The 18,583-nt window shown below is 39.7% G+C and overlaps 1 protein-coding gene and 1 long non-coding RNA gene across 3 annotated transcripts in view; one reads left to right on the forward strand and one right to left on the reverse strand.

Moving 5' to 3' along the window:
* LOC132449540 (exostosin-1) overlaps positions 1-18,583 on the reverse strand; it is a 172,192-nt gene that overhangs the window by 78,122 nt on the left and 75,487 nt on the right. The window lies entirely within an intron of this gene.
* LOC132449541 (uncharacterized) lies at positions 11,643-12,618 on the forward strand. 2 transcript variants are annotated; one of them, XR_009523602.1, is made up of 5 exons: positions 11,643-11,660; positions 11,724-11,830; positions 11,932-12,041; positions 12,172-12,211; positions 12,296-12,618. It is a non-coding gene; the product is annotated as an uncharacterized LOC132449541 (long non-coding RNA). The 2 variants fall into 2 exon arrangements; XR_009523601.1 differs by lacking the exon at positions 11,643-11,660 and having other exon boundaries at positions 11,684-11,830.

Here is an 18,583-nt window from a genome sequence, read left to right on the forward strand (position 1 = left end):
GACGATGGGAGAGGAGATAGGAGAGAGGAAAGGAGAGAGAGGAGGGGATACAATAGGTGGATACATTATGGGAGTAGAGAGGAGAGGGGAGAGGAGATTTTTTCCTTTTTTGAAGCCAGCAAGGTCAAACTTACGACTGTAAACGACTGTCAATAAAGTGTAGATTTTGAAAGGGAAATCATCTAAAAGCCATGCACCTGGATACTTACTTATAAACTATTTTTTGTGGGGAATCTTTTCTACAAATCACCTGCATTTTCAAGTTCAAGGACTGTCTGCAAGGGCTGCTTTAAAAAGAATAAGAAATGCGTGGGAATCTATTCATTGAATAGGTAAAAAAAAATCTGAAAACCTTTTGAGAAAGCCAAAATGACTGTCACTGACTGAGGTCAAACGGAGAAGAAAATGAAAATGAAAACGCTCGGGAGCGTAAAATAAATCACGGCGAGCAAGGAACGAAAGAAAAGCTGATCCATATCATTCTCCCATTTCAGCTGACGTTTAGATTTGCGTATTGTCCTTCGTATTTCCTGTGGTGGGCTTCAGCTCCCCTCGAGCTTCTGTTCTGAGCCAGGGGCAGCAGGGCCGTGGGCTCCCCCCCCCCCGACACACAGAGACCCCTGACACCGCACGGAGAAAAACAAGGCTAACCCTTACATGTGGCCGTCGTACAAACAGTCACGCCTCAGCTTTCAACGGGTCTTTGAGTTCATAAAGATTGCATAAGACTGGAAAAATCCTTGGAAAAAAGCTGCCTTCTCTAGCCTTGGCTTATTCTATAAGTCTATGAATAAAGACAAAAAGAACCAAAACACACACTTGAGCCATGGAGCCTTTTAACAGCTCTTCTACAGAAGGGTGAAGTACCTAATTTAAAACATAAGGTTGTTTTTATTTATGTCTGTGTCCGCGGCAGCATGGTCAATGTATATTTACTAGACTAGTTTGAACAGATCCATAATGAATGTGATGAGATATACCTACCCGTGTTTTTCCCCACTGTGAAAAGGGTCTATTAAGTGGAAGATGTAATGGCTATGTCTCACAATCCATGCAGTGGCACGTGAGCCTTAATAAACTGAGGACAACATCAGCAGAGACAGTGGGAGTAGTATACAGATACACACATACAACATGTTTCATAGACACACACACACACACACACACACACACACACACACACACACACACACACACACACACACACACACACACACACACACACACACACACACACACACACACACACACACACACCTATTTTTCTTTGTGTGTCCAAGGCAAATCCTATTTTAAACACAAAGGAACCCAATCAGTCAAAAACGATTTGAATTAACAGTGTGGTGTTTGTATTTGGAGATTACTCTAAAGAAACACAGCAGTTCCCCATGAACCATAGCAGGGACTACGAATTACCCACTTTGTCCTGGCAACACCATTCCCAATCTTCCTGACGTCCTTTCTTTGTCCGGTTCGTAATTTTCAAAACTATTGTAAATGCTGTTTACACCTGCATTGCTAGGTATCAATGTACGCATAGACACACGAAATCGCACGCACACGCATGCACGTATGTGCGGCCGTGGGACCTGAACCCGACCACAATATTACTTCAGCGTCTTGAAGAGTGCCCGCCTGGGTGTGGAAGTTTTCCATTCAAAACAAGAGGCAGACGTCTCTCAAACCAGGGGCAGACTTCACAGCTAATGTGTGTCCCAGGAGGGGCATCTCCCCCTGATCCATGTCACGTGTACTTAACGTGTTTTCAATTTGTACCAGTTCAGTAATGTGAGATTTGATGCCGTACATAAGTATGGACATGCGTGCTGTTATCTGGACTTTCTTTTATGGAATCGTTTTTGGGATTTTTGATGTTTTCACCTGATTTCATAAAATATCCTACTGATTCTGGATCAAACTATATGGCTGTAGAGGAGACAGTAAAACACACGTAGATTAATATCAGCAAACTGTGATCTAACAGCAACGAACACGGGATAGGATTCTGTACACACCAAAACGAACCCTGATTACAATAAAAAATGACTGCTCAATTGAAAGAAACAAGTCTGTGTGTAAAATGATGTGCTCAGAAGAATTTAAAGCATTTTGCTTATCTGATTTGCCAATTGTCCCCATATATGAGAATGAGTGTGTTTTATTTAGTGTACCATCAAGAAGCGGCAATTTTTAATAGAATGTCCTGGGGAATATTATGATGGCCGCCAAAACGATTCCAGACAATAAAGAGAAACGGATTCAGTAGTAAATGCATCAATTATTTTTACCACATTGTTTGTCAAATTTAGGAATGGTAGCCCATGGTGGTTAACAGCCTGCATTTTGTTCTGCTTGTGTCCATAGATTAATCATTATAAGACGTCACTAGCTCCCCCTGTCTGCCTGTTCTCAACCTGACCTAATGGTTTGGCCAATGGGCAGAAAGGGGCGGGATCATCAGTTAAACGGCGCATCTGTATTTAAGTTCTCCTTGCATGTCCTGCTCTCTCTCTGATGCTCTCCTCTGTTAAGTTTGTGCTACCCTTTGTTCTTTTGGAGTTAGCACATTATAAAAAATGTGGCTACACCTGTTAACACAACATGCAATTCTTTTCTATTCATGTTCTTTATTTTTGATTTTATATAATTCTGTCCTTATAAAAGACTATAAAACGGAAACTTTAACAACAAAAAAACACTTCCATGTCAGAAAACCCAGCCTCATGCACGTCCGTTAGGCGTGACTGGGAGTGGGAAGGGATGCACGAAAGTCCACATGACCGTTACACTTACTTTCAGAGCGTGTCCCGTGGGTATGGATATCGTACACACACACACACACACACACACACACACACACACACACCCTAATATCCATGACATCGCACTTCTATCTCACCAGTCTTTCATCTCTCCTTATATTTTTGTTTCATTTGAGATGATTGAAGTTGTGGTTGTGGATGCCCCCCGCCCCCTCCATCTGTAGCGCAGCCGGCCTCAGAAATCTATAAAATATCAGCTATAAATTAATCACATTGGGCCTGTGAAGAAATGGAATGTATTTGATGGCTTCCTGCTGGGTCTGGGTCTCACTGGCTGTGTGTGTGTGTGTGTGTGTGTGTGTGTGTGTGTGTGTGTGTGTGTGTGTGTGTGTGTGTGTGTGTGTGTGTGTGTGTGTGTGTGTGTGTGTGTGTGTTTATCTGTCTGTCTGTCTGTCTGTGCGAACAGTGTAAATGATTGTAGATCAAGTGGCCATTGTGCAAGTAAGAGATAAACAAACGCACCTAAACACACAAGGTGCTTTATGAAGAACGGATAATCTAATTTCAATCGAACCGTGCGGTGAATAAAATAATTCGAAAAAAAAACCTGAAATAATACAGCAGTTTCAGCAAAAGTAACTAACCATGTGAAATGTGTTAGCAGATGGTGGAAAGGAGCCACCTGCTTCCATGTCTGCAGTTCATTAAAGCAGCTGAAGGCGGCACTTTGAAGGGCACCATGATTCTCGACTTCTCTTTTGTTTGTTGTGGCACTGCTACTTTGGGTGTTTTATACTTAATGTTGCATGCAACAATTGCAACATGCACCCGTTTTGAGTGATATCACTGGATTGTAAGGGCATTATCAGGAGGCCCCTACAACCTATGTCTGTGACCATACTTAACAAAACAGTTAACTGTATCTTAATCTATCGTTAGGTTTGTGGTCTTTCACCTTTTCTGAATTTTAAAAACCGTCACACACAACACTACCTAGCATTAGAAAACATAAAAAAAACGTTTTTTGGTTGAGCTTATGAGGGGCTCTGGTTGATATATATTTCACAAGCTGGGTGGTCAATCAGTTAACACCATGACCCCACAGGTCAGGGGTCAACCATAACAAATCTCTATCACAGGCCGTATTCCTGGGGGAAAATACCACAACCTCCTCTTCCCCTTTCACAACAGAAGCATATCACCAAGATAAATGATTTAACAAAAGCTCGAATCGCATAGAATCGCCATGCCAACCGTACAAGAATACAAGAATCCCTACAGCTAACCTGAACTCATGTCGACTTCAGATTTTATTACGTTCACCTGTTTTGATCACTAATTCTATTCACCGGCTTTACAGTTTATTCAAATTCTCCAGTTTTGTTGATAATTTTTTTTAACAGACAGTCCAATCAAGGATGCAAAAACACAGACATAGACTGTTTTAGCAAATACACATTGCAGGATTTCTATAATAACTGTTGTTTATAGATTTAAGGTAAGTAAGGCCTCGAGTTTCACTAATGACAGAGTTATAACACAGAAGTGAGATTTCTGATGATGATATGATATGATCTTTTTCTTTTTTTTTTGTAAAAACAGAAAATCCCCCAAAAATGTATTAAATATTGCAATGTTTGGCTTAGTGGCAAATTTTTAACTGTTGCGGTCCCTGAGCGGTGATTGCTGACTATAAGGTTACTGTTAGGGTATTTCTTTCTCACACAATTTTTTTTTTTTAATTAGACAGTCCAAAAGCAGAAGAAAGCAACTAAAACATTGAAAATAGAAAAAATATACCCTCCTTAGAAAAATAAATGTAATATCATTTTTACGGAGGCTCTATACATGTCCCAGTTAGGTGATGAAGTGTAAATTGGAAATCGTTAGTGATAAGAATAATACTAATGAGTGAGGTAGTGTTCAAACATAGGAAAGAGATGTAAAAAAGGAATTGTATTTTTGCAATGGTCATGCTTATTGCCCAACACTGAGACACAAACCCACATACAGGAACGATGAACACTGCATTAAAAGTGCAGGCTGATTAGAGACGTAGATGACCACAAGATCAAGATACAAAGTCGGTCATGTTCCATTCACGCATTGCACAAATAAAAAATAAATAAAAGGGTTGTGCCTCTCAATATATAAGATCATAATCATCTCAGACGCAATCATCTGAATCTAAATTATCACACGCATCACCATTTGCCACTCAGGAGACGGAAAGGTAAGATGCAAACATCCTGTTGATGCCTTACTTATATCATTTAACTCACTGAGAGATGCAATTGATTAGCTCTGGCTATTTAACTATTGTGTCTTCCCTCCTTTTTAGAATGAGATTTGCATTGGTCTTTATCGTTGTTCTGCTTGTGGTACTCTTGGCCGACCCGGGTTCGAGTAAAAAGAGAAAGTCCAGTAAATCCAAAGGTTCTGGGATATCAGGTATGTGAGACACAGGCACACAATCATACCATAATAACTAATACAATGGAGACATGTTTTTGAATTGGACATATAAAGTTATACAAATATATATAATTTTGTCTGGAGCAAAACAAATAATTAAAAAGAATGCTATGAAATATGTGCAGATAATCAACTAAATAAAAAATGCAATTGAAAAACAGGGGATTTATAATTCTGTTTAGAATTTTTTTTTACAGACTGCTAAACACCCAATAATTTTTTCTTCATTCTTTTGGTTCTATTTAGGTTCAAAATCCAAGAGGTAGGAAATTCTGAAACGTATAATTTTAACATTGACACAGAGTCGATAAAATGTAGATTATATCCCAATGTGCTACACATAATTTTGAATGTAAATGTCTTACTTCAACAGTCCAAGCAAGTACTCAAAAAAGAAATACTCTTCAGGCAGTAAATGGTAAGCGCATTTCAAAACTTCCCTTATCCTTGACATCACAATATACATAAAGGCGAAGAGGCTGATAATTCGCTGATCATGTTCGTACGAATCATGTGCTACCATTCAAATGTTTAAAATATTTATTCTACTTTTAAAACATTATTTTCTATAATGAAAGTCATTGTATAAAACACCCATTCTCTGACCCTTCCACTACTTTCGACTTTGCAACTTAGTAATTTTTACATGCTTTGTATATTTTCAGTTGGTCTTATTGACTGCCGTTGGGGCTAGAGCGTGATGACACCATCCACTTTTGAACTCTGTTCAAATTTCACTTTTCACTTGATTTAAGCCATTCAACATTTCTTTAGGTCTTAAACTATGTGGCTTTATTAAAACATATTTTCAGCCTCACTTTACAGTACAGCACTCACCGCATTTTCTATGGTAAATGCATTTTCTAGTTATACATAATTAATCAAACCTTCCTAATATGCATTGTATATGCATATATATTTGTTTTCGTGCCAGGTCTAACAAGGGAAGAGTCAAGAAGAACAAAAGTAGGCAAAACTCAAATCATAAAGGTGAATATAAATATGTAATATTTAACAATGAGGGGGGACATGCCAATTACTAGCTTCCCTCTGCTATACCTCACATTCTGACCTCGGGTTTATTGTCAATCAGGTAAAAGAAACAAAAACAGGAAGAACAAAAGAAACTCATTCACCAATGCACTAAGGTAAGAACTAAAAAACATAAAACATCCAACAATCCAATAAATCAACTAAACACATACAAATGTAATTAATTCCATCAGGATTTTAATTTACATCTTTCAATGACTTCTCCAGGAGGAATGCCATCTCGTACGTAAAGGAAAGGCTCGCTCAACCACCTCCGTTCCAAATGGATGCCGGAGGAAATGCGTACGAAGGGCCGGGCTCTGCTGAGTACGAACAAGGCGATCCTGAGGATTATTATTAGTTCTTCATTGGGTAGCGGTTCTGTCACCTGCCCTGATGGGAACACTTGAGGGGTAGGGAGTGCGGTGGCATGCCCCTATACAACCGGCTAGATGCTTATGTTTTAATCCAATACTTTTTCCTTTAATGTCTCAATAATAATAAATGCCAATTCTTTCCCGCTCCTGCACATGTATTTCATTGTTTGTTGTATTTGTATTTTAATGCTTTTATTGAACTATTTTATTGTGCTCAATTGGAATTGTGCAGTAAATTAACCAAATCAAATAAAGGATGTTAACCCTTTTAATGTGAAAGACAAGAAACCGGCGCTTTCCTTTTATTTCGGCGCTCCATTGACTCAATGAGCTTTGGCGCCGCGAGCGATCCTTTGGACATGGCACCCGGGTGCTTGTTCTTTATGTACTACAGCATATTTGAGTATTCCCTCAAAGTAGCCGGTGTGGTCATTACACTTCAGGGTCCAAATTGAGCCACAAAACAACAAGGGGGGACAGTGAACACAGCTTGCATGGCGTGAGCTGATTAGAGCAGAGGCTGAAACCACAATCAGTCGGTACTGTATGATCATGTACGGTAATGCCACCCCTACATTTAATATTGAGTCATACCGCACACACATTGCAAGACTGCAAAGTCAGATGAGTGCCCGCCCTTCTCGAAAGAGACTATAAAACAGAAGTGTCAGGGCCTCTCTTGACTTAACTCTACATCGGCCCCCCCATTGAAATCAAGGTAAGAGGCGCACACCATTCTGAGCCTACTTATGTAACTAAGAACAGTGCTCATTCTGTACAAACTGTTGTTTATTTTATCTATTTATTAATTTTTGATAGGTTAGATACAGTTTATTCAAGTTCTCCAGTTTTGGACAGTCCATCAAGGATAAAAAAACACAGACGAAGACTGTCTTAGTAAATACACACTGAAGGTTATCTATAATACCTGACATTTATAGATTTAAGGTAAGCAAGGGCTCAAGTTTCACGAATGTCTGAGTTATAACCATAGAGGTGAGTTTGATTTTGTTTTGCCACTTAAAATGGTCATGCTTATTGCCAAACACTGAGACCAGTGTTTCCCATACATAGACCATTGTGTGGCGCGGCGCCACAGAATCAACATCGAGCGCCACGAATTGATTCTGTCTTATTATATATTTTTTTTTTTTCTTTTTTTTTTTTTTTTTCTTTTTTTTTTTAAATAACGTGATTTGGAAATCTAAAAATCGTTCCGTCCATTCATCTCTGCATAGCACTCGTTCTCCCTGTCATTCTCACACACACACACACACACACACACACACACACACACACACACACACACACACACACACACACACACACACACACACACACACACACACACACACACACACACACACACACACGATGCTAACACATGAACCCACCGATGTCACCCCGTCGCTTAGCAACCGGACACGCTGGGGTTGATAAGTTACCGGACTACTGTAACTACAACGGAGTGATAATAACAAAGACGTGAATCAGGCAATAAATGAAATTTCCTTGACAGTGGTAAGGTTCGGTGTGCATTAAAGTACAGACGGAGTGGACCAATTGCGAACTACTGCAGCTGCTCCAAGTTAAACCCCAAACTAATCGGAATAAGTATTTATAGCGGACTACACCACCTATTCTATTCCGCATATATATATATGATACTTTTCTATTCCGATTGAGCTGTTCTTCCACATCTATGCGAATCAGATGTGTCCGCACGTAAACACAGAGTTACATGCACACTCACTGACGGCTGCGTCGCCGTATCGCCGTGCTCCCCCCCCCCGCGCACCACACATTGGTCCTTGGCCTGTGGGAAACACTGCTGAGACACAAACGCACATTGAGGAACAATGAACACAGCATGTACGGTGCAGGCTGATTAGAGAAGTAGATGAACACAAGATCAAGATACAAAGTTGGTCATGTTCCTGTCACGCATAGCACAAATTAAAAAAATATGAAAGGGTTTCGCCTCTCAATCAGTCAGAGTGCCTCTGAATCTAATAAATCACACGCATCACCGTTTGCCTCTCAAGTGACAGAAAAGTAAAATGCAATAATCCTGTTAATTTGTACCACAAAGTCTTTAGTTCTATCATTCTATTCACTGAAAGTAATGGTCAAAGTATTATATTAGCTCTGACTGTTTTAAACTGTGTTTTCTCTCCTTTTCAGAATGAGGTTTGCAGTGGTCTTTGTGGTTGTTTTGCTTGTGGTTCTCTTGGCTGACCAAGGTTTGAGTAAAAAAGCTAAAAAGAATTCCAAAGGTTATGGGATTGTACCAGGTATGTGATACACAGGCACACAATAATACAATAATAATGAATACATTGGAGACGAGTTTCTAGAAGAGTTGTATATAGAAAGTTCTACAAATATATATTATTTTGTATGAAGCAAAAAACATTTTCAGGCGTTTAAAAAATGCTATGAATGATGTGTAGATAAACAGCTAAATTAAGAATACAATTGAAAAGCAGGGGATTCATAATTCAGTTTAGAAATCCTTTCTACAGACTACTAAACACCCAACCTTTTTTTCCTCATTCTTTTGGTTCGATTTAGGTTCAAAATCCAAGAGGTAGGAACTTCTGAAAACCTATTATTTCAACATTGACATAGAGTCGATAAAATGTAGATTTTATCTCAATGTGCTACACATAATTTTGAATGCAAATGTCTTACTTCTACAGTCTAAGCAAGTTTAACTCCAAAAAAAAACAGTCTTCAGCCAGTAAATGGTAAGCGCATTTCAAAACATCCCTTATGCATTACATCACAACATACATAAAGGTGAAGAGGCTGATACTTCACTGATCATGTTCCCTTAGTATGAATCACGTGCTACTATTCAAATGTCAAAAATATTTAAGATATTTAAATATTTAATTTAAAATATTATTTTCTATAATGGAAGTCATTATAGAAAACACCCATTCTCTGACACTTCCACTAGACTTTGCAACTTGATCATTTTTACATGTTTTTTATATTTTCAGTTGGTCTCATTGACTTCCAATGGGGCTAGAGTGTGATGACACGACCCACTTTTGAACTCTGTTTAAATTTCACTTTACACTTGATTTTAGCCATTCAACATTTCTTTAGGTCTTAAACTATGTGGCTTTATTAAAACATATTTTCAGCCTCACTTTACACTACAGCACTCGCCGCATTTTCTATAGTAAATGCATTTTCTAGTAATACATAATTATACAAACCTTCCTAATATGCATTGCATATGCATATGAAATATCATTTGTTTTCTTGCCAGGAGTGCCAAGGGAAAAGTCAAGAAAAGCAAAAGTAGGCAAAACTCAAATCATAAACGTGAAATTTAATATTTAACAATGAGGGGGAACATCCCAATGACCAGCATCCCTATGCTTCAAACCACTTTCTAACCTCGGGTTTATTGTCAATCAGGTAAAAAAGACAAAAAAAAGAAGAAGAAATTCGCCAAGAAACAAAAGTAAGAACCAAAAATACGTGAAACATCCAACCACCCAATGATTAAATGCATACAAATATAATGAATTCAATAACAATTAAAATGAACATCTTTCAATGACTTCTCCAGGAGCAAGGCCATCAAACGCCGCCCGGTTTCAACGTTCAAACAACCTCCGAGGACCAACCAACAACGAGGTGCTGACCAAGGCCAGGGCTCTGCTAATGCTGAGATGCCTACTCCTGGTCCCGAGCTGGCTGCCCCTGACGCTGAACCGGCTGCCCCTGAAGACGAAGAGGCTGCCCCTGAAGACGAAGAGGCTGCCCCTGAGGGAAACGTCCAGTTCTTCATAGATTAGCAGTTCTGTCGCGTCACCTAGCATTAACCTGCCTCCCTTAATAACAGTAAAATAAAGTTTTGATCTGGGACGGTTATTTCTTTAATGTCTCCCAAATAACAATGCTGTCCCTCTCATGCACATGCATTTCATTGTGTGTTGTATTTGTATGTCAATGCTTTTCTTGTACTATTTCATTCTGCAAATAAATCAACTAAACTAAACTATATTGGAACTTGTGCAGTAAACGTACCAAATGAAATAAAGGGTGTATAGATTTGTGTTTGGTTTCTCAACAAAAAAAACAACCTTTGTGATATAGGGGTGTCAATTTTGGTTGTTTTTGCTTCCCATAGACCGACAACCATTATCCGGTAACTAACCCATAACTAACCTGTACATTTTCAGAAAAAAACGCGACCTAATGTGAAAGACAAGAAAGTGGCGCTTTCCTTTCAGTTCAACGCTCCATTGACTCAATGAGCTTTGGCGCCGCAAACCATTCTCGGACATGGCACCCGGCTGCTTGTTCTTAATCCGCTACAGCATATTACTAGTACTACAACTGAACTGAAAAGTAGCAAAACCCTATTTACGTTTGACTTTGTTGCATTTCTGGAGGAAATGATCCCACACTGCAGCGTAGTTTAGAGCGCTTACATTTTTACCTCAGACTGCTAGTGAGTGTTTATGCAAATGAGCCTTGATGATCTATGGACCGACGTGGTTAACCGGTCAAGAGAAATTCGGCGGTTAGCCGGTTAACTGATGACATCGCTAGTGCTATACCAGGGTTTCCCAAAGCGCTTTGCAGCTTAGGCGTCCGCCTAGGCAACATATGCCTTCCAACTTAACTACGTCATAAAAATAAAACAATAAAAAAATAGAATCTAAACTTCATTCACTCTCTGCGTATAGTTCAAGACAGACTTACGGCCTGACAGCCTGTTTGCAAATAAGTATAAATGGATGGTCCACCTGTAAAAGAGTGCAATTAACAAAGGGCCCTTGAATTGTTATTTTTAAAACCACCTTAACTAAACCCTAACCATAATCCTATCAAGACGCCGTGAGAACAAAAGCAATTTGATTTTCGTAGCCTGTGTTGTCATTAGACTTTTGGGGGGGGGGGGGGCAGTGAACACAGCATGCATGGTGTGAGCTGATTAGAGAAGAGGATGAACACACAATCAGTCGGTACTGTATGATAATGTACGGTAATGCCACCTCATTTCCCCCCCTACATTTAATATTGATTAATACCGCACACACGTTGCAAGACTGCAAAGTCAGATGAGTGCCTACCCATCCCGAAAGAGACTATAAAAAAGAAGTGTCAGGGCCTCTCTTGACCTAACTCCACATCTGCCGCTCCATCGAAAGCAAGGTAAGAGGCGCACACCATTCTGAGCCTACTTATGTAACTGAGAATAGTGCTTATTATGTACAAACTGTTGTTTTATTTATGTATTTATTCATTTTATTTAGAATGAAGTATGCTGTGGTCTTTGCTGTAATGTTGCTTGTGGCAATCACAGCTGAACCCGGGGAATGCGGCTTAAGAAAATATCTTTCTGGTGTCAAACGCAAAATAAAAAGTGGGACACACACACACACACACACACACACACACACACACACACACCAATAATGTTGTAGTCTTCCAGAAGTTCGTTTTTAGGACCTTTTCAATAACCGCGTTGATGTGATTCATTTTGTTTATTTCAGATGCTAATTGTCAACGTACCTTGACCAAGATGAACAAAAGGTAAGAATTTCAGATGTTCATTGAAATGCAAAAATATATTCAGTATACGTTCGTAGGATCTGATTCGTTCTGTTACTTTTTTAGCTGTGCAATTTTCCTTCAAGAAAACGGCTATCAAGAATGCTTGAATAGCCCCAAGACTGTGGACCAGACTGCCGAGTCCCCCCCCCCCCCCTGAGGAGGATCCAGTGTTTATGGTCTAGTGGCTGATTAACCGGCCTCTGTTGTTGGTGACCGGGAGGGACAGGGATTCACATGTACTCAGTTTTCACGCCTGCTTAACCTCTTCAATATTATTAATTTGTATTGTTAAATATCTTTTTTTACAGCAGGCCTACTGTATATGAAAACTAAGATTTTTTTTTTAATAAATGTTACAGCAACTGGTACAGCAGAGAAAAGTCAAATGGCATTCTAGTGTATTTTTTCCGTCCCAATAAAAACAAATAATGTTGCATTACAAATATAGTTGATCGTATGTGGCTTAGCTCAGGAGGTAGAGCAGTTGTCTTGTAAGCCAAAGGTTGCTAGTTCGATTCCCAGCTCCTCCTAGCTGAGTGTTGATGTGTCCCTGAGCAGGACACTTAACCCTAACCGCTCCTGACGAGCTGGCTGTCGCCTTGCATGGTTGACTCTGCCGACGTTGTGTCAATGTGTGTATTAACCGATGTAAGTCGCTTTTTATATAAATGCGTCTGCTAAATGCCCTAATTGTAATTGTAATCAGATGCCCTAATAAGCGTATCTCCACGTGTGCCTATACAATTCCCCTCCTTTTGCTTCATAGAGACTAGTCCAAACGTCACCCGGTATACGACCCTCTGCTTTCTGACACACAAAATACACACACACACACACACACACACACACACACACACACACACACACACACACACACACACACACACACACACACACACACACACACACACACACACACACACACACACACACACACAGGTTCCTATAAACTTCCAAATAGCCTCGCCACTTCTGTAGTCTTGTAAAGTATAACATTTTACATTCAACTAGATTACTGATTTGCTTTTCATGATGCCAAACCTTATCTAGGATAGATATTTGATCATTCTGGTTTTGGCTTTTCCTCCAATTATCCCCATATATCTTCAATTAACGATCAGGTGGGTAACCAGAATAGACGCTATAGATCCCTAGAATAGATCCCTTCTACGGCTTTGGGCCCAGAGAGCCGCTCATGTCCTGATGTCAAGAGATTCCAGATCAATGGTTACATCCTGCGCTCCGCCAACAATCACTATTTACTATTTAGTCGCTTTGCAGAGACATTCATCCAAAGAGGCTTACAGTGAATTCAGATATGCCATTAAATGCAGGTATTAGGAGCTAGGTAGGGGGGTATCTCGCTAAAGGATTCCGACAGCTTGCAGACATTAGGTTGTTTCGTATTCAGAACCCTTTCGGCTGGTAGTCAAACCTCTTAACCACTACTGCCCAGTTACTTCATTTGTTTCTCGTTACACTTGACACACGGCCTGTTCAGTCTGCAGTCATTCATATCCTTTCTGTACCGGGTCTGTTTCCTCCACCACGACCACACTAATTCTCTTAATCTTTTCCACCAAATAATAGCAAAAGTAATTTATTGTCGGACACAAAATGACCCAATCCAGGTGAAAGTCTTCCAGAATCGTTCCTTTCAATCTACAGAATGGGGTGAAGCCTTTAATAGTAATAATGTTCTGGTTATATCTGGTTCTGTGTGTTGAGTGCTAAAAAAAAAGTGTCACGGAAGAGATGCCCTGATTGGTCAGAAAATTTAAGTCACCAGGCCTTAAAAGCTCAAGGGTTGGAATAATGGGTGTGTTACCAAAAAATACTGCATACAAATAAGAACAGGAAGTCCACAAACACTGGGGTAACTTCAGAGGGGAAATATATAAATCCCCAAAACGGATCAACACATATACAAAGAAGTCACATGCATCTACAGGAATTACATTTTTAACATTTCACAATTTTCTCCCAAAATCTGTTTAAAGACTCAGATAAACAGACTGCTCTATCCTCCACTTTCAGGTGTGTGTGGCACTTTAGGAACCCCAAATAATGAACAAAGTGTGATCAAGGCCGTGAAAACAGCACTTGATATTAACCGAACCAAACTATAAGCCAGTATGGCCACCCTTGTTATGAATAAGCCTACACATCCACCGACGGCAATGCTCAATGGCTCAGTGGTTTTAGTTAGTTGTTCGATATACACACATTTAATTGATCAAAGCTTTTTAATCAAAACCTATGGCTTAATTCAGAATAGTCTGTTTTGAAGACAACCTTTACATATCTGCCTTGAATAGGCAATGGCAACACTCATTTTCAGCCGAGAATTTAAGGATCGATGGCAAGTGCTCTCTGCAGTGGAGTCTCTAAGGTAGTACAAGTAGTACAAGCAGCAGAATTTTCGACTGCAATGACGTATAATGTTATATTTTTTCTGAGAAACTGTCTTGAATATATAACTGTTAATACATGCCAAAATAATAATCGTACTACTATAATAGCAGGCCTGTCGCACCAGTTACTCAAGTTAGTCATGAGCGCATGTGCCAAGCAGCCTGCAGCTCACACACACAGCACGCGCAAACGCATACATACACCGCAAGCACGCACATACACAATACATACAAACACGCACATGCGCACAAACATACAAGGAGACGCACACACACGCGCACACACACACACACAAACACAAACACACACAAGCACATGCACACACCGCACGTCAAGACAAAGGCAGCGACACATACACGGAAGCGCGCACACACACACGCGGTTCCGCCATCGACAAACGCGCAGGTAAGAACACACAAGCACGCGCACACACCGCAGCGACACTCGCCCAGGTAACACGTTATGTTACAAAACATAACGGCTCCGCCATTGACACCGGCACAGGTAAGAACACACACGCACACGCACACACCACAGCGACACTCTCCCTTAAACATAATGGCTCCGCCATCGACACACAAGCAGTTTAGAACACACACATTCCGCAGCGACACTCGCCCAGGTAAGACGTTATGTTTTTAAACATAACGGCTCCGCCGTCGACCATCTCTCCCATGCAAGACGTTCTGTCTATAGACTGTAGAAATTTGCGATAAAAGAAGAGAAGAGACAATTTCGCAATGGCAGGTCGTTCATTCAGTCATATAAAAGCTGTTAAATTCAAGCATCGCGCCGACCGGCATATCAACACACAAGTCAAGTGATCTTAAAGTGACGTGTCCCTGTAACGCAACGAAAACATGTCAATAACACAGTATGGTGAATTATGTCTATAGAGGCCATCACAAGACTACACTTTGTTGCTCAAATGTAATATTACTCTTCTCCTTGAGCCTCCGGAAATGTCTTTACACTTTGTTGCTCAAACTTAATATAACTCTCCTCCTTGAGCCTCCCGAAATGTCTTGCAATATTGATATCCCCCTTACCCCCTGCGGCCTGTTTTAGTTGTTTTATTTTTCTTATGTTTTGTGTGTATGCTATGTGTGACTACAGGCTACTGCTGCCTGTCTTGGCCAGGACACTGGAAGGAGGTTTAATCGCAACGATTATTATTTTCAAATAACTAATAGTACCGGTAGTTGACTTGCATTTTAAAATGTCAATGCACTTTTCAGCCCCGAATAACAGTAAAAGCTATTTAATAATTGATTTGCATGCATAGTATACTACACTTTCCATTGAACAATTACCCCTGTTACCATAAACTGACAAATTTTATAATGTAATCAAATTCTCACATACTAACTATTTTCAGACACACGTGGAAGTCCTCATATTCTCCTGATGGGATGTATGTGTGAACAACATATCTTGACATTTGTACCCTGAAAATCTCCTGAATAATACTACCCCTGAGGTAATATTTCCTCCATAGGAAATGTTCCTTATATGTGAATGAGGAGTAGAAAGTCTGTATTTCTCACACCACTTCAGTGGGCCTGTTGGTGACGCTTCTGCATGTCATTGAGTGGACCCCTAAATGATAATCAGCCTGTTGCCTTTAATCCGCTGAATGGTTAAAAAAATGTAAAGTGCACTGCTCTTAAGAGTCATTTGTGGTGAACGAATGTTATACGTTGTAACATTATAGGCAAAATATTATTATATTATGCGTTCAGAAATTTGTTACATTATCGACTGGGGTTTCCACATTTTGCTATGGATTTAATTACAACTAGAGGTTGAGCGCACGCAAGGTGCGTGCGAAAACTCTAGTCCTACTGAGTGTAGGCTACATTTTCAGAATTTTCTTTAACCCATTTGCAATAGCTCAGGCCATTTTATTTAGATTCATTAAGTTTGACTAGCAAATGAGCTGCGCTGTTGGCTTCTACTTGAGGGGAGGCTGATGCTAGCGTGATAGCGAAAACCTCAAGCTTTGGAAGTGCTCTATTTGGTGGGACCTTATGAGATGGTGGAAGAGGTTGGAGGTGTTTCCTGTTCTGCCGATATATTTTGCACCTAATGCTAGTCTGAGCTTAGTCAGACTTCAGGTAGCCGAACCATTTTCAAATTGAAGTGGATTGACCTTTCGATGGCACAATACACAAAAAACGGAAAAGTATTAAACAAACGTATCACGCCCATCGTGAGACATTTTATCGCAATAGATATTAATATTTATTTGTTATCCAGCCCCGATTTGAAAATTTAACAAATCAGTACATTCTGATCTTTTTACTGATCCAAAAAGATTTTTCATACATTTGATACCAAGTTAAACATTGGTCGAGCCTAACAACTTCGATATTTAGTAAGTATTGGTGTTATTAGAATAATAATAAAAAAAAAAAGGTAAGTTATTTATGGTTGCAACTTTGAAATTTGTTTGCATCTAGTTTGTCGAGTTTAGGTCCAGAATGATATGGCTGATACTGTTGTCTCACCTTTCATCGGACCTATTGGTTTCATATATAGCATGAAGTGAAAAAAACATTTTTCAGTAGCATTTAACTAATTCATTGTGTGTTTCTACCGGAAGCAGACAACAAGCCATGTAGGGAGAACCAAATCTCAAACCATAGCCTCGCTCTCAGAAAATGTAAATGACAGTCCCTTCAAGTGTATGTGTTTATTCGCGAGTTAAAACAATGGTTTGAAAGACGAGACTGGTGTGTCAAGAAAGGGCATAAAACTAAAACTATATCCTCAACAAGAATAGAAGATACTGAAAATCTGTTAAAAATTCTAAATGTGAAGATTGGTTAAATATTCAAACTGAACATATTATAATTTGAATGGAGTCTCTAGTCCAAAAATTTGAAGAAAGAATTTCATGAGGTTGTTGAAAATGCCTCTGGCATTCATAAATATGATAACTACACCCTTGGCAACAGTAAATACTTATTACCTCAATAACAATTGTTCAATAAAGTTTAATCAATGTACCCTTATTGTAAAGTGTTTTAGAGAAACTTCTCACTAGAGATAGACGGAGGGAGGAGGAGAAGGAAGAGGGATAGATAGAGCCGGGTGTGGAGCCTTCAGATAAGACAGTACAGTGTTTGCATTGTCACACAAACACCACATTGGAAACAACCATGAGGCTGCATGTAATGTGTAACACCTCATGCAGTGTTGCATCATACCCCACACAATAAGGGGAACCAAAGACGGACGACTGCTCCCCGAACCCCGATAAGGAATGCCAATATTAAGGGCATAAAACTAAAACTATATCCTCAACAAGAATAGAAGACACTGAAAATCTGTTAAAAATTCTAAATGTGAAGGTTTGTTAAATATTCAAACTGAACATGTTACAATTTGAACAGAGTCCCTCGTCAAAAGACTTGAAGAAAGAATTTCATGAGGAGCATGTTGAAAATACCTCTGGCATTCACAAATATGATAACTAAACCCTTGGCAAACAGTAGATACTTATTACCTCAATAACAATTGTCAAATGATGGTTAATTAATGTACCCTTATTGTAAAGTGTTTTAGAGAAACTTCTCACTAGAGAAAGACGGAGATAGAAGGAGAAGGAAGTGGGATGGATAGAGCCGGGTGCGGACCCTTCAGATAAGACAATATCGTGTTTGCATTGTCACGCAAACGCCACATTCGATCAACCGTTAGGCTGCATGCAATGTGTAACACCTCATGTACTGTTGCATCATACCCCACAATAAGGTGAACCAAAGAGGGGCCACTGCTCCCCCCCACCCCACAAGGAATGCATATATAAGGCTACCTGTGTGGCGTCCGTCTCCATCTCTACCTGTCGAAAGGTTCCAGTTTACAGCTTCAAATCAGAGCTCAAATCGGTATCTGCAAGGTAAACTCAATCCTCTGTCTTATTATATATAT

This window comes from Gadus macrocephalus, chromosome 21, assembly GCF_031168955.1.
Source record: "Gadus macrocephalus chromosome 21, ASM3116895v1".
Lineage (NCBI taxonomy): Eukaryota > Metazoa > Chordata > Actinopteri > Gadiformes > Gadidae > Gadus > Gadus macrocephalus.